This window comes from Microtus pennsylvanicus, chromosome Y, assembly GCF_037038515.1.
Source record: "Microtus pennsylvanicus isolate mMicPen1 chromosome Y, mMicPen1.hap1, whole genome shotgun sequence".
NCBI classification, from domain to species: Eukaryota; Metazoa; Chordata; class Mammalia; order Rodentia; family Cricetidae; genus Microtus; species Microtus pennsylvanicus.
Genome location: NC_134602.1, coordinates 9,175,831 through 9,182,093, shown reverse-complemented (window position 1 = coordinate 9,182,093; position 6,263 = coordinate 9,175,831). Strand labels below are relative to the sequence as shown.

At 43.1% G+C, this 6,263-nt stretch overlaps 1 non-coding gene across 1 annotated transcript; it reads left to right on the top strand.

The window, feature by feature from the left end:
- The first annotated feature begins 3,804 nt into the window (after positions 1–3,804).
- Positions 3,805–3,877, top strand: Trnak-cuu (transfer RNA lysine (anticodon CUU)). The gene has a single exon. It is a non-coding gene; the product is annotated as a tRNA-Lys (tRNA).
- Positions 3,878–6,263: the final 2,386 nt, after the last annotated feature.

Genomic DNA, 6,263 nt, shown 5'->3' with positions numbered 1-6,263 from the left:
GAAGGCTGCAAGCCATTCTGTAGTTATTTGAGCAGCGAGGCTGTGTCCCCAGCACCAGGGCCGCATGAAGGTTATGCCTGAAATAAATACACAAAAACTGTATTCTTTTAAACACTGCTGGCCCATTAGATTCAGCATTTTAACCCAATTCTAATAATCAGTGTAGCATTATGAGGTGCGCTTACCAGGAAAAATTCAGCATGTCTGACATGGTGGCTGGCTGCATCGACATCTGCCTCAGAGAGCAGAGCTATGGCATCTGCCGGGGAGAGGGGAGCATGGCTTCTCTGAGCTCACTACCTCTTCCTCCCGGCATTCTATTTTGTTTACTCCACCTACCTATGTTCTAACCTATCAGCTAAAGCGGATTCTTTCTTTAATTAATCAATAAACTTCTTCTGTCACTTTATCCTTTCAACAGCTTGCCCATATAAATCTCCCATGTGTCTTCTGTTGTATAATCTTTCATTTGTAAAGAACTTGCACTCTCAGGGGAGGATTTTTCTGACATCTCTGTGGATGGAGATCATATGAGGAAGATCAGATGAGCAACCATGACAACTCTAATGCTGTAGAGTTAGGTGGACCAGAGATTGATGGCTGACATTCCTGTGCTATGCATCACATGCCCCTGAACTCTGGCCCTGTTGACAGACAGGCAGACATCAAGTTGGTCACACATACTTAACTCATTCAGGTTCACAGATACTGTGAATGGAGTTTTAATTCTTCTCCTAAACTAATAAAACAACCAAGATTAAGAGAAGAGAAGAGCCTGAAGTAAGGCCTCAAAATGGGTCATTTTGCAAAGGAAAGGTTACCTGCCTCCATGTATGCTGTCTCCCTTTCTTAGTCAAATCCATCCTTCCAGTGTCTAGCTAACAGCTAACCATAGGATTGAACCCAACTGCCTTTGATTTCTGAAATAAGTGCTGTCCCCTTAAGGTCTCATAACAGCACAGGAAGGTTTGTAAGACTGTCCCAGCAACAATTTAAAGCAATTCTAGGACACCAAAGATGCAGCAAATTTGGTTAATTGGTAATATAGATCGTTCCGATGGGACAAAATAATTTAGTATTAAAAAAAAAAAAAACAGATTGGTGTACTCACGATGAATTTATGTGATATGGCACACACAGGCTTCTGGTTCTGAATACTTCATGCTCGGTGGGTTTTGGAGATTGTCGTGACCCTGAACCTAGCTGGAGGCTTTGGGGCCTTGAAAGGACAAGACTTAATATTTCAGGACATCCTTGTACTTGGTCCCCACTGTTTACTGATTTCCTTACAGAGAATGAGCAGCCATTTACTCCTGCTGCCATGCCTTCCCCACATGAACAGAGAGAAGACCCTATACACACAGGTCGCTTGTATCACATGTGAAGGCATAAGTCACAAACAAACTCCCACAGCAGTTTAGAATTGTGATTAATAGAATGATTAGTTCTTGAAAGGGGAAAAACTTAGAGATCACAATCCCTTACTGTAGTAATATGGACGGTGGCAGGGTTGCGTCCCCAAATCCCCAGCCGCCTGGCTCGGCTAGCTTATGCCCCAAATAATTACACAGACACTGTATTCTTTTAAACACTGCTCTGGCCCATTTCTAATCATCTGTATAGCGCCCCTAGGTGCGCTTACCGGGAAGATTCTAGCCTATGTCCATCCTGGGTTGGAGCTTCATAGCGTGCGTCTTCCCTGTAGCAGGTAGCATGGCGTCTCTCCTGTGTCTGCTCCGGAGAGCAGAGCTGCGGAGTCTGACCTCACTTCCTCTTCCTCCTGGCATTCTGTTCTGTCTACTCCTCCCACCTATCTTCTAACCAATGAAATGGGCCGAGGCAGTTCCTTTATTGCTTAGCCAATGAAATCAACAGATTGATATATGACACTCCCACATCACTTCCACTTTTTCTGTTTAAACAAAAAAAACGAAGGCTTTAACCTTAACATAGCAAAATTACATATAAAAAACAGTTATCAAGTAAAAGTTACATCAGAAACATTCATACATATAACAAAATTAACCGTAAATCTCTATCAATAAAGCAAAATCTATACTAATGCAAATTATTCATGTCTATATCATATCCCCCTTTAAATGTAAAAGAACATTTATAAACTATATTTGGGAACATGGGCGCAGTTTTTTCTCTCCAAACTGCTTCCTGCTGAATGGGGGCGCTGTTAATCAGATCATTTAGGGTGTAACCTGTGTGCCAGGTTTATCTCAGTTGGCAGTTGAGTGACGTAATTTTTTGAGGGCGTTCACAGGAACATTTCAGGAGGTCGTGGTCTATCATACCAAATCGGGATAGAAGAAATCCAAAGGGTCTGGTCCTCTGTGAAAACAAAAGAAGACTCTCTCCAAAGCATCATATCCTTAGACCCAAATTCTGATATCATACCCTCATGATATCCGTTCTGGTTCCACTGGGCAGCCCATATAATGAAATGTCTCTCTGTACTTAGCTCCTACACAGTCAAAAATTTTAAAGAAAACATAATAATACAAAGAATCCAGACTCTCTGTGAATTTTTCATCTTTACGCGGCTTATTTTTACTCTATCACTTTACTTTATTCTGTCTCTTTAAAGACTTTACCTTTTTTTTTTAAAACCATTAACTTTATTCTCTATATTCTTTTTCTTCTCTCTCCCAAGCCTACGTACATTCATCCAACAGTGTGACTCGTTTAGTGGTCTGAATCTGTCCTATTGTGAATCTGCAATTTTTTACTATCCAGGAGCACTTTTGATTTGCGCCTTTAAATCACTAGGCGCTTAAGAATCTAAGCTGTGACATTCCTACGTTAACTTTTTGCTTTTTGAGCGCACATCTGTAGACCAGGCTGTCTTTGAACTCTCAGCGATCCGCCTGTCTCTGCCTCCCAGGCATTGGGATTAAAGGTGTTTGCTACTACACCTTGAACTCACAGAGATCTGTTTGTCTCTGCCTTCTAGGCACTGGGATTAAAGGCGTGTGCTACCACACCTTGAAGTCACAGAGGTCTATCTCCCTCTGCCTCCCAAGTGTTGGGATTAAAGGTGTGTAGACACAACAACTCTCTTCCTTTTTTTTTTGTTTTTTGCTTTAAGAACTTCAACTTTCAGCTTGCATATATTTTAACACACTTTAAACCATTCAGAAATTTTCTCTGTCTTTGAATCTCTCTTTAACTGTATATCTCTCTTTTTCTGACCACGTGAGTCTTTAATTTGCCAAGCAATCTCAGTAGGACTAAAGGCATGGCTTTGCCAGCTAGATCCAGTCCATTCCTTAGCTTTCCAGCCTCATGGCGGATATACAGGCTGCAGCCATGTTTATAGCCACACCTCTATGGCGGTTCAAGGTCCCTTCCAGCCAGCAAGCTACAACAGACAACACTCAAATCCTCTCTCGGTAGCTGGCCCTCCTGCCTCAAACAGTCAGAGTTTGCCCTGGCAGGATGGCCCAGAAAGCCGGCATTTTTAAACAGCGCAGCTTTTTTCCTGCTACGGCTGAAAACCGAAAAACATGCGTTCAGCTTTTTGTCAACACTGTTTAAGTGTTTCGTGGCAGGACCTCTTAATGAGCTGCAGGCTTTGCAGCTGAAGCTGAGTCAGGAAGCCTCTCTTAGATGAGGCGCTTGCTTGCCTCTAGCAAGTAGAGCAGACCCAAGAAATTGCCGTAAGAAACATGCTTTACTCTATTCTTTTCTAAGCTTTCTCAGGCTTTCTGTGGACTCAGTTAGCCACACGTCTGGGCGTCATTTGTAGTAATATGGACGGCGGCAGGGTTGCGTCCCCAAATCCCCAGCCGCCTGGCCCGGCTAGCTCAGTCGGTAGAGCATGGGACTCTTAATCCCAGGGTCGTGGGTTCGAGCCCCACGTTGGGCGCCATTTGTAGTAATATGGACGGCGGCAGGGTTGCGTCCCCAAATGCCCAGCCGCCTGGCTCGGCTAGCTTATGCCCCAAATAATTACACGGACACTGTATTCTTTTAAACACTGCTCTGGCCCATTTCTAATCATCTGTGTAGCGCCCCTAGGTGCGCATACCGGGAAGATTCTAGCCTAAGTCCATCCTGGGTTGGAGCTTCATAGCGTGCGTCTTCCCTGGAGCAGGTAGCATGGCGTCTCTCCTGCGTCTGGTCCGGAGAGCAGAGCTGCGGAGTCTGACCTCACTTCCTCTTCCTCCTGGCATTCTGTTCTGTCTACTCCTCCCACCTATCTTCTAACCAATGAAATGGGCCGAGGCAGTTCCTTTATTGCTTAGCCAATGAAATCAACAGATTGATATATGACACTCCCACATCACCTTACAAAAGCCCTCTGCAGGATCAGAAAAGGAGCCTAGTAGCCGGAAGGGAAGCTCAAGCAAGAGATCAAGCTGAAGGTAGAAGTTGCTTTTTAAAAGAGAGAGAGACCACAACTCAATGGGCTGGTATCTCAGTGGCTATTCAGGAAACATCACAGAGAAAGGATCTGCTTCATGCATGATAGTCACCGATGATTTCCCTTTAAGAAAAAGCCCATCAAAACTCCCAATAACATCATCAGCATTCAACAACATGTCTATGATTTCTTTGCCTTGCCTTTGATTGTGCAGTAAATGATGCTGATAGTTAATCTGTGCAATTAATGCAAATTTCCTTGTAACTGACTAGACAGAATTGACAGGTTATCTTAAACACAGCAGGGAGTCACTCTATGATGGAACTGGTTCATCATCACCTGTGTGACAGTGACATAATTAAGATCTTTCCTTTGTCTATAAATCTCATTATGTTCAACATGATATGTTGTCATACAGATTTCTTAGGGTTTTGTCCCACTGGTGGTTTCCTTGGTATGCTTACATAATTTTTGCCAGATCCAATCAGTTTTGCCATGCACTCTCAGCTCCACGTCATTGTGTTCCCCTTATGTTCCAGTCCAGGCATTTTAGACCTCTTGTAACTGTTGTAAGAGTATCTCATGTCCCACCTAAATGATTAAGGATTTTATTTAGGCTGGGTTTTATCTTCCATCACTGAGTTCATTGACTTTCCTTGGGCGTAATTCCTGGGACACTGAGCCTAACTCCTGGGGGATTCCTCCAGTTATTTCTCCTTTCTTAGATAGTTTACACTCTCACTATTACTGTGAGAGTGTTTCTGTAGCAAATATTCTTCTCAAGATGAGAAGAAACTTCAATATTACAATCCATTTGTTATTGTGCTTTAAATACACACACACAAACACACACTAGTTAGTGCACATACACTGATGATATCTCAATTTATGGGGCCATTCTGGGGATGTCAAGATCGATATCTCTCGAGTGGTTCTCAGAAGGCCATAGGGTGACCCTCTCTAGGTACTTAAGCAGGGAGGAGAGGTTGACCGCACTGTGACATGTCCCTAGGAACTATGTGTGCCTTGTCCCATAGTCAGACTGATGATTGACTATCTTGAAAACCACCATGGAACTTTTGTTTGGCAAATGATGGAGATCAAGTCAGGGTCAAAATCAGAAAACTAGATGGAGCTTCCAAGCTCCAGTGGAAGAGCAGATGGATGGAGAAAAAGAGCAAGGATGTCAGGAATATAAGGGCTTGGTCCACACTATGAGACACTGTGCCTGAACTAAGGGGATTTCAACTAATCCAGTGACCTGGGAATGAAAGAACATGGGATCAAACTGGAAGCTCTGAATGTGGCTGACAATTGGGGCAGACGGAGAAGCCAAAGATAATGGCACTTGCAATTGTCTGCATATCATACACTGGCTTTTTGTGATCATATTTTTTGTGGATGCATACCTTGCTAAATCTGGATGGATGAAGGGTGGGCTTGGACTTCCCACAGCTCAAAGTACCCTGCCCTCTATTTGGACTGGTGTTTGAGTGGAGAGGTTTATTTGCGGAGCAAGAAGAATGTGGGAGGAGGAAGAGAAGTGGAAAGTTTGATAATTATTATTATGAAGTAATGGAAAAATCAATAGAAAATAACCAATGAGGACATTGGAGCTAGGAAAAAAAAACATTCATGTGAGTTGTTGACTCAGACCAAAAATTATTTTACAGAAAAAAAAACACATAAAGGGGTTGAGTTGCTTGTTAAATATGACTCAAGTAATTGGGAAGAAGATTGGGGTTTTTATTTTGGGTCTTCCTGGGGCTGTATGAGCAGCATTTGAGGACCTGTATGCTGGATATTTCTGGGGGTTAGTAGGGAAGAAACCTGGCTAGGAGGAGTTTTATGACATAAGTAGAGCCTTGATGATGTCACAAAGCTTTGG